The 14,191-nt window shown below is 39.8% G+C and overlaps 1 protein-coding gene across 1 annotated transcript in view; it reads left to right on the forward strand.

The window, feature by feature from the left end:
* GBE1 (1,4-alpha-glucan branching enzyme 1) overlaps positions 1-14,191 on the forward strand; it is a 300,188-nt gene that overhangs the window by 91,112 nt on the left and 194,885 nt on the right. The gene's annotated exons all lie outside the window — the stretch shown is intronic.

Here is a 14,191-nt window from a genome sequence, read left to right on the forward strand (position 1 = left end):
ACCCACCTTTGGAATCTAAATAGGGACCACGTGTCTCGAAGAACCTCCTGTTACAGGTAAGTAACCATCTCTTTTGTCTAGTGCTTAAAGGTATTCCATGTAAAATTGAAAAGTGGAAGAGTAGAGTAACACTGCATTCAGTCATGCTCCCATTTGGTCAGAATAACCCAACTGATGTGGGGAGGGAGGGGAACAACTAGATTTTGTTCAAACATTGCTTGTGTTTCTACCAGAATGGATGGGTATGAAATAGTACAGTACTTAGCTGTACAGTACAGTACTTAGCTTTCAATGTGGCAATCAAATGTGTCCGCTTCCTTCTTGCTGGAATAATGCTAGTACCAAATGATAAATTATAAATATGGCTTATCTACTGATAGGCCTAGCTAATGCCAGCTACCAAAACTATTTCCAACGCATTTGGGCCAAGAACATTTTAAAATAGCTGAACTTTAAATCTCGGGTGTGGGTTTTTTTTACTCATAGGTGCTAAGGAGTTGTATATCTAAATTCTTAAAATAGTGAGTTTTATTAAAGTCTCTGAGGATGCATCTACACTAGTGACTATACACAACTGCCCATGTATGGGGTTGTTCCATAAGCCCCCTGTAGTCCACACCTAACCCCCAGAAGCATCCTCTAAAGGAGAGTAGAGGGTAAGTAAGCTAGAATGCTGGAGGGGTGTGGGTAAGTACACACCTCCTCTATGGCATGATCCCACACCCATGTGTAGTGTAGATGGGGATAAGTGGTCTGTACCAGGTTTCAAATTTCAATAGATCTCCACCCCCATTCCGAGAATGCTTTTCTGGACCTTTACCAATTTGTAAAGGTCTTTGTCTGCCCCATCTCCTCCCCCTGCTCCATTTTCATTGCTAGTAGCGAGCTGCACTGGTCACATTTGAACAGCTTTCTGCTGCACTCGTTAGATCAATCCAGGTGAATGTGTATCCTGCTATGAGAGCAGCCACCTGGCCTGCTGACCACATTTAGGTACTGATCTGTTTGGTCCCAGTACACTGTTCTCCACAACTTCTCCTGGAGTATCAGGAATGTTCACCTATGCTGGGAAATTTCATGGAGGCTGGAGAAGAAGGGCTATGAGAGAATTCTGACAAGAGCTGGGACCACATCAAGCACTTGAAGCTTCTATACAGGAAGGCCAAAGACTAGCACTCCTGGAGCAACTGTTCAAGTCATACACGCCCTTCTATGAGGAGCTTGACTGGGTATTGTCAAGGGTTTCCTCTACAGAACATGAAGTAGCTCATAATCTCTTCTTCAGCTTCTTTGGCCTCATTGTCTGATGTGATGCTTATGAGGGCCAGGGGAGGAGACAGCAGGAATGTGGAGGAAGTCCCAGAAAACAAGGAGTATGTGATCATGCACCTCTACCTTATGCAGTGAAAGGTGCTTGTGGTGCTGAACTGAAACTTCAGGGAATAAAATAAAGTTGTGTGGTATCTTTCTTTTCTTGTCCATTTCACCATTGTTAGTCTGTCTCAGAGACAGAATTATCTGGTGATGCTGGGGTAGGGAAGTTGGTGTTCAAGTTTCATAGCTCTCTTTGTATGGAAATGCTGTATGCAAGCTGAGAATAGTCAATATCCAGCTGTCTCCCAGTAGAATCCTGTGTGGTTACAAAATTTGTATCCACATCCGATCCGCAAACACAGTCCGTGGGTATCTGCAGATTTGCAGGGCTCTAGATATAACATTTGGATTCATATCCATCCGTGATCCACAAACATGATCTACAGATATCCTAGGATATAAAACAGATATCCACAGATTTGCAGAGCTCTACCTGCAAATATGTCAGCAAACTTCTGATGTAGTCCTGCTGGCCTTGTGATTCAATCGCTGTGCAAATCTGCTTGGTCCAGCTTCACAGCTGACCAAACTCCATGATTCAGTAACATGTAGAGTGGTGACCATTAGCAGAAACATCTCTATGGCATAGATAGCCATAGTCCTGCACAGGACTAGAAAGCCCCTTCTCTTTTCCTTTCTGGTACCTTGAAAACCACCATGTTTTCTAGTTGTTGGCCAGCTTTCAAAGAAGAAATTACAAACTGGTAACATAGGCCCTGGAAGGAACTATCCCTCCACTCTCTCCCCCTCCCCCCTTTTCCCTCCCCACCTTCCAACTCTGAGAGACTTTGAACATTTAAAACGTGTAAAAACTACATGTACAGTTTTTCTACCACTATTAGCCTCTGCTCCTTCCTTGTGGGCTGCAAAAGCTGTTTGAGGAAACAAGGGTAGTCTAACAGTTGCATTCTTGGGATCCTGAGAAGTATCCAAGTGTGGCCTTCTAGAGCAAAGTTTTATGTTATGTGCTGGGAATTCTTAACTTCTTCAAAAGGGGGAAAAGGAAATGTAATAGTACCCTTGTCTTTGAATTGGCAGAACCTTTAGCCCCAAGAGGGAAACCACGCTGCCGGGAGGACTGGAGAAGTACCCAGAGACAGACAGGACTTTGGAAGCAGCTCATAGGACTGGACAGGAGGAACCATGAGTAGTTTGAATCCCTCAGGTCCGGGAAGGAGTGGGCTTTTCAGCAGGAGAAGACACTATTGAACAATTTAATGGAGCAAAAGGCACATCATAGGGAATGAGAGCATTTCCTAATGGAGAGGCTGGCTGACTGACCAGGTGGCTGAATAAGTTCAGGGTCTCTCTGCTGTCAAGGCCCCAGAATCAGTTGATGATCAACAAACGCTGCCACCCTGCACTACTCCTCCTCCTCTGGCTGATGCCCAAGGTGCTCCTTAGCCAGAAGATCTTGTTTCAAGGATTCCCCCTGCAAGAGACTGAGAAGAGAACATGGAGCCTGCAGGACTATTGGGATCTCACCCTCCACTGGCACTTGAAACCTATTTAGGGGACCCCATTGAGTGACCAGGTGGGGAACAATGAATCTGCAGGAGTCTCAAAACCTGCCAAGTAATTGCCTCCCAAACACCTCACAAGAGACATTCCCAGTTTCCCCTTGGTCATTTCTCCTCTCATTTGTTCCACCCCCATCCCTCTACCCCCACCCTTGTCAGGAGGGGGGCAAGTAGATGGGTACAGAGCCATTAACATTTGGGTGCTGTTCTGTCACTTAACTTAGTAAAGATTTGTTGTTGACATTTCTTTTTAAAAATATTTAAGTTACACATTCCATCTCAAACTTTTATTACGTGTTATAATTTCCTTGGTTTGTCTGTGGCCCTTCCTTGCTATGGTAGGGTTTAGTGCTTTATAACAGGGACTAAGTGCAGTTAGTACCACTGGTAATAAACAGTTTAAAAAAATAGACATGCTGGATACCACCACCACCACCACCCTGCTCCCAAGCAAATGTTGATAAGGTCATTAAGAGAGATTGAGTGCTTCCAATAAGAAGTTTGTAAAAATGTGTGAACAGAGAAGACAAAAAACATTGCACAATGACCACATTACAACTCATCTCCCACAGCACAAACCGAACCCAGGGTGATAACCCAGTGGAGATATTCTGTTATTTGTTTGGAATGTCATAGGAACTAATAGATAATGACTGCCAACTGAAGGAACAAAACCCTCACAAAGCTATGTGGACTCACAAGTATGTACGAATGTTGCCTCCTGCATTTCCAGCAGCTGTACAGGCTGTGAACGTGTCCTTCAGTACAAACAGAAAGCATCCTTTTCCTTCCTGCTATTCCAAGATGTGGGGCACCCTTGGTTTCCCTTGCCTGCTGGCAACTAGGACCAATGTGTATGTAGGTGGGATCCGGCTTCCGGTACAGAGTTTGTAAACTGAACTTGTCCACTGAGGGCAGAAGCACTTGCATTTTACCCTCACAAATGTTATTGAATGCTCAGTAGGTGATGATTATGTGAGTGGTGCCACGTTGGCATCCAAATGTGTGCATAACGAGACCAACAAACTCATTCTTCCAAATGTGAACTCCATAGCCATTCTGCAGCTACTGAGCTTGCAATTGAATTCCCTTTTTCCAGAGTTGGCAAAAGTGTAAAGGCGGGGAACAGTACCAGCAACACACAAAGTGATTCCCCAAGTGTCTCCCTGTGATTCCCAGATCCCTGGGCTACTGCCCCTGAAATGATAGTGCTAACAGTGCATAATAGCAGCAGTGTGGATGCAGGTAAATGCATGTACACAGTGTTGCACCCTTATCCAGAACAGCTTATGTGGACTTTTGGCACGTGAGTGGGAAGCATGCGTGAGCATGTATACGATCCAGTAGTTCAGTATGCATGCCAGTGTTGACATCACCTTAGATGAGTTGTCTTTTTTTGTTTTTGTTTTTTTAAAAGAGGACAAGAGTGGAAGAAAATGGTCATTTTAAACCTACACCAAAGTATGTTGCAAGTACTGAGTTAAATGAGTAACTTTTCAAAAGTTACTGTTAATGTCATTTTTTTTTTTTTTTTGGTGTGGGAGGAGTGGTAATTTAAGAATTGAAATATTTTAAAGGAAGAAAAATGCTCATGCATAATGAAATAGTATGACAGCTTAAAAATTGTAGTGTTTTTTCTGAAAACTCTAATTTACCTTAAAGTATTTCATGTATCACTTTTTATCAAATGAAGCTGAGATTTAGAACTAATATCTTAGAACAGCTGTATCTAGATTTTAATGAAACACGGCAGTAAGGAGTCCAAAGTGAATTTCCTTGTAGTCTTTTAAATGAAAAAGTGCGTCATTTGTCCTATATTTCTTATTCATCATCAGACATAGTAAAGTATTCATTCCCAAGAGAAAGAATGCAGTCAGGAAGCCTAGAGGAATGGAAGAGTGTCATTCAATGCGGATGAGTTTTAATAATATTCTTATGAGAAATTGGGTTGCAAAACCCTAAGATTTAGAATTAAGTTGCTCTAGATATAGTTAATTAAAAATGGATAGCTTTAACCTTTCTTTAAGTTTCAAACAGGTTAAAATCTCAAACTAAATTTATGGGTATGCTGTATTTTACTTGAATTCAGGAGTTGCTTTTAATATGAATTCTTCATAAAATCTCTATTCCATAAAGAGACCTTTAACTGAACCAGTAGAAAAAGAGATTTTATACAAAAAAAGTTTTCAAAGAAATATGGAATTTAAGTAACTTTCACTTTGAAATTGAAAAACACATTGCAGGTTAATGTTTTTGACTATTTAAGTACAGTGGACTGTCTTTCAATTTGTCTTGCAGAATATTAAACTGAAATGTTATCCAGGAATGGATTCTTCTGTAGCAATGTTTGATTTAAGGACCTTATATTCTCCTGTTCTTCATAAGGCATAGGTACTGTAACAAAGTAGGATCTTCTTCCTGGCCTGCGGCTGTCTGGACATCTGTCCTATTTCTGCTGTCTTTAGTTATTTACTCTCTTTCTCCCCATCCCCGGACATCCAGCCAGTGATTTTCTCAGCTATATATCAATTCTACCTTAGTTGGATCCACATTTATTAACAATAATCCAAATAAGATAGCAAAAATAAATACCCACCTACTTGTACAAAGATAACTTTAAGATACAGTATGCAACTCTGTCTACAACACTGCAAAATTAATTCTTCACTCCCTTGTTCAGGACAAAGGTGTCACTTTCCCATGGAACCCTCAAGACTAACTTCTCTTTTCTTTGATGTCCTTAGTTATCTATCTTCCTTTGGAATGTGATACTGTTTGTTTGTTTTAACCCAAGCCCACTTCTCTTTTGCTTGAATAACTCTCTAGGTGGATTAAAAATGTATTTAGTAGTTATCCTGCAGGCTAAAACAAGTAAGTTTGTGATTCATCATTCTATCATATAGAATTGTATCTCTTCTAAGAACTATACAATGATTTCTTAATTAATCCTTCTAGCCCACTGGGGGATAGGTAGGTGAATATTAATATCTCTTTCATAGAGGTGGAAAGGGGAGGTTGCAAATTGTCCAAGTTTGCATGTAAAATTGTGAAACATGTTTTAACTCATGCATCTTTTAGCTCACAGTCCAAGGTCTAATGCCCTACCCCATAGTTGTGCTCTGGTAAATCAGTCAATTGGTCTGTGTTCCTATTGGTAAAATGTGCTTATGAAATTACATAGCTTTAAAGTATTGGACAAAGATAGATATGCTTGAATTGTCCAATTTTACTGATGGCATAATTAAACCCACAGATGGAAAATTTATTTCCAAAGAAGCACTCTGTTCTAGTGGATGACTGAAATACTGGAGTTTTACAAAGGGCTGGGTTCTGTTATAGTACCTAATCTGGAAAATGGGGGTAGTGGTCCTTGCTCGTTCCTGGAAGGGTGATGTGAGAATTCACAAAACCTACTTTGAAGGACAGAGAACTGAGGCCAGTAAGTGAAAGAGGTATGAACAGAGCAGAGGACTTCCTGGCTCTCAGCCCTGTTTAAACTCTCCTAAGCCAAGGGGACAACTTGACAGCAGCATGACAAGCTCCCTTAAACTTATTCCTGTGTTTCTCTTGACCATTTAAAAAGGGTTCTTGACTTGTTGGCAGTAATTCATGAATGATATGTAGTTTCACACACACAAATAAGTGATATGTAGTTGTGTGCTTTAAGAACTTAATGAAGGGGGAGGGAACCCTACTGCATATATCTAGTAATTTTTCTGATGTGGATAGCAGTCAAAAACAAAATCCATTTCTCCAGGAATACGGCTAGCTACTGTTCTGTAGTAAGGGATATTTCCTCTCCAAATCTTTCAGCCACTGCTATTTTGGCTGTAGAGAGATTCTTTAGGTAAAGACACTTGAATAATTTTTTGTTATAAGAAAAGTATGTAGTTTCTGCTTTCCTCCTGTTCAAAAAATGGCTGAGTGCTTTTTGATCCAAATATTTAAAAAGAAAAATCATGTTGGAAAATATACACACACCCTGGAGAACTTCCACCTAAAGCTTGAGTTATGAGAGTCTGAATGAAAAGACTGACTTTAACTGACACACTATGCTAAGTATATGCATGCTTTAATTGCTACATACATGTATGTAGCATGTATGTACATCTACCCCCCCACTGCTATACTGAAATCCTTTGGGTACATTATTTGGTACCCCATGTAGTTTTTTTTTTAAACAATAAAGAACTTTTCTGATATGTTATATCATTTTGGCCCAAGATAGATGATTCTGTAGACACTGCTATGAGTCCTTTTTTCTTCTCTTTTATAACTTTTTATTGTTTCCTACTGAAAATGCTAAAATCAAGCAGTAGTAATATGTGAAATATTTTCTCATTAAATAAACTTAATAAAACTATTAAACACCACCCTTAATATAAGCCTGAATTTTCTTTTATTCCCTCAACATTTTGAGATCTAGATATTAGACCTCGTGGTATTCCCTAATGGTGCTCCATTGTTCATCTGAAAATACACTTAATATTAAATGTACATCCAAAAACAATAAGATTGGTCAATTCGTGGTTTTAGCAGTGGAGTAAATTAAATTAAATGTATGAGGCAATTAGTTAGGTGGAATTCTAATACTAGAGGCAATATTGACATTATAGCTTTCTTTAAAAGCTATGCGATAATACTGAATATTTTATTTGCATATTTTATTGCTAAGCAACTAGGTGACTCCTGGCAATCTATCACTATTTTAGAATTCACTATTTCAGAATAAAGGCCCAGTTCATTACAATGTAGTGTAAATGTAGCTTTTGAGCATAACCTATAGAATTGAAAATTGGGGAAGTAGAATACTTTGAATTTACCTCTAATTTAGTTTGCTTTATGCTGGCTGTATATTATCTATTTTAATTGTGTTGTTTGGCTCTAACAACAAATAATTGTGTTAGTTTAAAGCACTAGAAGTATGTATGTTAATCCAATGGTCAAACAGCTTGCTTTTCCACTGTAATAGTCCATGTTTCATTCCAGCTACTACCTTATTTAGTCATCCATATCTTTAGCAAATTGACACATGGCTAAGATTTCCAGCTTCTTACGATTTCCATTTTGTTGGTTTCTACCTGAAGATAACATTTCATGTTTAATCCAATCAAAATCATTTCCACAATGCTAGAGTTTGTGAAAGGAGTGAAAAGGAAGGAGGATTTTCCCTAATTTGTTTTCAAAACTTGAACAGCTGAAGCTAAACATTTAAAACCTGGCTTCAGTTAGGAATCTAACCTGAGAACTAAGGTATGAGCCAATTGGAATCAAGCCGCCCCCACACCAGATGATCTGTGGTTTGGTTAGCTCCCTCCTGAAATCCAGTTTGGAAAAGCTGATTTCTTGCAGGATTGCTCACATTCTTTAGCATACCCAGTATATTGCCAGGGTAAAGTTATTCAAGGATAATGACCTTTAATTGCCCATCACTGTTTGCCTTTTGTCAATTCCTTTTGGAATTTCATTCAAGATGAAGGCAAAAAGACAACAGGGAAGACACAGGTGAGCCTCACAAAACAAAATGGAGTTTGTAGTTTGATACAGATAGACATTTACTAAATCATCCCAACATACTGCCATGCCACTGTCATAATTCCTGAAGTAATTGCACCTCTCATCCCTTCGTAGCCTCTCTAAGGCTATCCCACTGGGTCTCAGGCCTCTAGCAATCACCTTTTTCAGAACATGGAACCTGCAATCTCTGTGCAGACCTGGGATTTAGGCTGCATTTCACTGTGAGCACTGTAGCAAGTCTGAGTTCAGTTCAGCACTTGTCATCCTGCTCTCCCTCAGGGGCTATAACAGGGTTAACCAGTGACCAACCAGCCTTCATAAAGCCAAGTATTTATTTAGAACAAAAGCATTACAGAGAGAACTGATCTGCAAGCAATGACCAGCTTTACATGCAGGTCTTAGCTTATCAGGCAGCCATCCATTTTTCTCTTGCAGACCCTGGTAGGGACAGAGTAGTTCAGGTCTCTTACACACCATCTGTGTACATTAGTGATCAGTGGGGAGGGAGGGATAGCTCATTGGTTTGAGCATTGGCCTGCTACACCCAGGGCTGTGAGTTCAATCCTTGAGGGGGCCATTTAGGGATCTGGGCCAAAAATCTGTCTGGGGATTGGTCCTGCTTTGAGCAGGGGGTTGGACTAGATGACCTCCTGAGGTCCCTTCCAACCCTGATAGTCTATGATTTGGTGTCTGTTTCGGGTTGGGGGGGAGAGAATGACTTATGCCCCACATCAGGGTGATGATCATTTTATACAATTCTCAGTTCTTTGTTTACCTGGCTTCTTCAACCAGGCCAACCTACAATGGGCAGTTTTCCCCAGGAGGATGATGCTTCTCCAGATGTGTTACTGGTCTAGGGATTTGCGTTCATCACTACCCTCCTGTGATTTAGTTTCAGCAGCAAGTTCCTGCAGGAACTTCCTGCAGGAATAGAAGACAATCCCAAGGCCATACAGATATGACACTTATGAATTTGATTTATAGTCTTTGGATATTCCATGTCTCCGTCATATGTCACATCCTCTACCTTGTTTGTCTTAACCATAAATATTATCTTTCTACACTGATATTCCAGTTACAAGAATAATCCTATCATGTTTATGTTCTCGAGTCTAGACCAGTCTGTATAGTAACACTTTTCTTGTACTTCTGGTTTTTGAGTATGGGAAACATGATTGTATATTTAATACTGTATTTTTCTCTTGTTTCTGAATTCAGTTTCTACCTTTATTTTTATATTGGGGACTGTCTACCAGATTACTTGAATTCAAGTTATCCTTTTTCCTTATCTAGTTTAAAGTATGCTCAACCAGCCCCTGCCAAATTTGCTCCTAGAATGTTGGTATTCCTTTGCTTTAAGCAGAGACTTAAGTCCACACAGACTGCCTTCACAGAAAGCATCCCAATGAAGCTCGAAACAGCATTGCTATGCTACTAACAAATCCATGTATTGATTTCCAGTGCATCATTGTCTTCATTCGAGCTTGGCACCAGACTGATTTTCCAAAATGAGTGAGAGACTCTGAAAATGTTCCTACAGTGGTGATGCAGGTGAATGCCACAAACTGCTGGTACTACATAGTAAAGCAGTTTTCTTTTTTAAATGGCTATAACACATTACAATAGAGGGAAATAAGGGTGTCTGCATAGGTGTCTCAGAACCATCTAGCATAATGAAAGAAAGTATGGTTGTGGACAGCTGGACCTGTTCATTTTCCGGTGTACCTACCCTTAAGGAACACATGCCGTAGCCACAAGCCATTTTTTTCTATTTAGAAACTGTTCCAACACACTTATAAGACAGCAATGGAATTACTTTGGTTTAGGAATGAACTATTGACTATCAGAATATGCTTACTATTGCTCCAGTTGTCTTTAAAGAAAAAAAATAAAACATTTATTTAAAGAGAGCGCCTTCTCCATCCCATATTGATGATTAAAAAGGAATATTGAAACAATGGGGTTACTGCAACTCATTCCATCACCTGTATTTGCAATGGATGTTTCTTTTGAGGATTAGATTATTTATCTAATTTTTATACTTGGTATTCTTGTGTGTTGCATAACTCTGAATGCAGTGGAACCCAAAACTATCATAAGTTTGGAAAATAATTTATGCAATTTGTACTCCGGCAAACATAGTAAGAATCTATATCCTGCCCCCCTGTTAAAAATAACCATGTAAGAATGAAATGTGGAGCATTTTAGGTTTAAACATAGTGGTTAGGATCTTTCTCAGAGCAAGTACAGCAGTGTTACATGCTTGTACAATCCCCTTTACCCTCTATCCACACCCTCCGATGGAAATGTTTCTTTGAGGGGGATACTGAAAACATAGGTGCTATCTTCTAAAGGGAATTGGGCTATATGATTAAGATTTTTGGCTTATCCTGATGATTACTCCTATCTGTAGTGCCGTCTAAGTCAAAGGGATGCAAAGAACCTTAAACTGTAGGATCTAGTAAAGCATATGTGAAAAGGCCTTGATCTGCAGAGGGAATCTGGTTTTATTAGATTTGTTGGACATGAATAGCTATTGCATTCCTCCACGAGACAATAAGAGCTAGATATGTTGCCATCACCTGACTCTTCCTTTGGCCAGACAGCCCTGAATGTTAAGTTTGTCTGCAATTTAGTTCCTTTCCCTTTGCGCTCTAGACAGTTCACAAATGCAGCTATCAATAGCACATCCGTTCAGAACGGTGGATGTGGTAAGCAGAGATTTTATTTAAGCTACCTTTCTGAAAATCTGAGATGTATAACCTTTTGAAGTGAGGTTAGGCTAGACAGAGGGTTGACTTAAGATGTTTTCTCAATTACATTTTGTCCTGATTGTAATAAATTCCTCTTTAGAAAAATCAGTGTCTCCCCCCCCCCCCCGGCCCTCCATAGTGCTGTGAATGAAGCATTTACTGGTGTTTCAACCAGTCAGATTTTCCTTTTCTGCTCATTGCAATCAATCTATTATTGGTTTTAATTCTCGGCAACCAAATTTGTAGATAGGGAAATTTAAGTTATGCAGTTGTTCAATGTTTACTTTATAAACCCCATCTTTATGGGGATATATGCTAGCCACCATAAAAGTCAATGTTTACTCTCTGTTCTGTTCCAAAAAAAGAAGGGCAGTATCTCGGATGTAGATGTTGACTTCTTAAAGGCACCCTCGGTAAAGTGAAAACAGAAATTTATATTTTTAAGGCTGATGTATGTTATGGTTCCTTGCTATTTTGTTGGCTCGTCCTTGAACTTGGCACTGAACAGCTTGGAAATATCTTCACTCACTTATTTGAAGGGCATTCACAACCTCCCTATCAAGATGTTGCTTCCACTCTAGCAATGAAGCCAGTCTTCATCACCCACTTGTTTAAATTTTCATACAAGCACTTTTGAGCCTTCTCCCATATTGTTTCTCATGCATGGTAGCAGCTCCCTGTAAACCTTGGCCAAGCTATCTCATTATCGTCCTTCAAACCCCTCCTTAAAACTCAGCTACTAAAAACTTGACAATGGCTAGGCAGCTGTTGTGCTGAGAGCACTGACTGTCATACTGATCAACATTATTCTATGGTTTCCTTGTGTTCCACCTGTCTCAGAAAAATTCGTTAGGGCAGGGATTGTTTTCTGTATGTGTACTGTACCTAACATAATGGGGAGTACTAGTGCATGACTGGGTCTGTTAAGTACTAGTGCACTACAAATAACAATAAAATGTGAACTTCATTGACTCTTCCTAAACTGGTCAATAAGGCTTGAACAGCTGATATAATTATTTTTTTAATTTTTTCCCCCTTGTGATCCATTGTCATGTTAGGAACTAGCTGAGGATCTTATTTCCTAGTTCCTTAGCAACAGTGAGCGATCTGAGCATAACAGAGGCAGCATCAGTCCCTGTAAGGAGTTTATCTAACAATATAAACTTTTCCCTATTCCTCTTCCTGGCCACATGCAAGAAAGAGAATTAACTGGTTTCAAAAGGAACTCGTCCTTTGGAAAGACCTTGCATAATAGAGGGGACTTGAAGGGGCAGAGGCGAGGGGCCAGTGACTTATAATGAGGTAGGAGAAAATCCTTCATTTGAATTGTGAAGTTTTAGGACACTGCATTTCTTGAATGGTATCTGCATATCTGTATTTTTCTAATAATCATATTTTGGGCAATATTTTCTGGTTAGAATACTTTGGAGCACTTGCCTGCACATGTGAACAGATTTATGCATAACAATGTATAGTGAATGTTTGTTTGCAAACAGTTCCTTGAAATGGCAATAATTAGTACAAAGTTGTAGATGAAAACGAGCTTAAAGCTCTCTCTGTGTGTGTAAATATAAAAGCAGCTCTTTGATTTGACCTGTGAGTTTATACATTACCTAGCACAGTGGAGTCCTTATCCTGGTTTGAAGCATCTGGATGCTACCACAATGGTTAGTAACTGGGTGAAAACAGAGATCTTTAGATGGAAGGTGTTTATATAAATGCAGTATTAAGATTGCTCTGGCTTACTATGTGGGCATTGAAATTCAGGAGTTGCTTTCCTGCCTTCTGCTCAATCCACCAAACCAGCTTGCCTTTGTAGGTCTTTCCCTCTGGCAGTGGAACTCTAAGAATCCTCAGAGATCTCTAGTGTGTAAGTATGTGCTACCTTAAATAACTAAACCTTCCAAATGTCTCAGATAGTCACATGTGTTTACCCTCTTTGGAGTTCACAAAACTAATAGTTTCATGCTTGAGCTTTTTTTCTCGGTATAAACCAAAAAAGTAGGAAAAATCCTGAGTGAGAAATAATTCCATTCTTGAACTGGAAATCCTTGTCTGATTTCCCCCCCCCCCCGCCCCTCAAGCTTTCTTGGCATATTTTTTTGAAAATGTGTGACATGCCTCAGGGTACAATCTGGGCTGTTGGATTGTTGTCCCCTTAACCCTCCAATCTTTTGTGCACTATGCCATGCTTTGCTATGTGAGCTGCCACTCTGCCCACTCACCCCAGCCTCTATGCAAGTCACCCCCAGACAAACTACCAGAATGCTATACCAAGCACTCTTGAATTCCACGTAGGGTGACATGCTAGTTCCAGTCTTGCGCCCCAGAAATGTGCATCTTGCACTGCTCAAGACCCCCTTTATCAGAGTGAGCTCATTAATTCCATCAAAGTTCCATCCAGTTCACCATTCCATCAAAGGGTATGAATATGCACTAGCCTTTGTAACCTGAGTACATTCTCCAAACTTCAATCAAAAGCACACTGGCTTAGATAAAACATTGGTTATTAACTACACAGAGAGATTTTAAGCGATTATAGGCATAGAAGATCAGAACTGGTTACAAAAAGAAATAAAATAAGCTATTTCCTGAGCTTTACCAGGCTAAGCCAATTCGGTTTCTATTACCCAAAATTCTACAGCAGTCTATGCTAACTGGAAAGTTTTCCAGTTAGGACCACTTCCCCCAGTTCAATGTTTCTGTCTCCCAAATTATCTTGTTGTCTTCAGTATCGGTGGGGGAGGAGAGGTGGATTGATGATGTCACTGTCCCTTATTTTATACTCTTCAGATGCTGGAAAAATCCATGCTCTATTCTGAGGCTAGGCAGCCCTCATTACTTATGTGCTTCACCCTTAGTCCTTCATATGAATCACAAATTCTTGCTTGCATCTTCCGTATAAGTGAGACTTGACATGGAATGCTTGTGTTTAGTTTCTTTGTTATTTCTAGGGAATTAGTTTATGGGCATTTCCCAGGCTCTCAACATGTTTCAGTAACAAACATAGAGTGGAATCTCATAACT

Source organism: Trachemys scripta, chromosome 1 (genome assembly GCF_013100865.1).
Source record: "Trachemys scripta elegans isolate TJP31775 chromosome 1, CAS_Tse_1.0, whole genome shotgun sequence".
Taxonomy (NCBI): Eukaryota; Metazoa; Chordata; order Testudines; family Emydidae; genus Trachemys; species Trachemys scripta.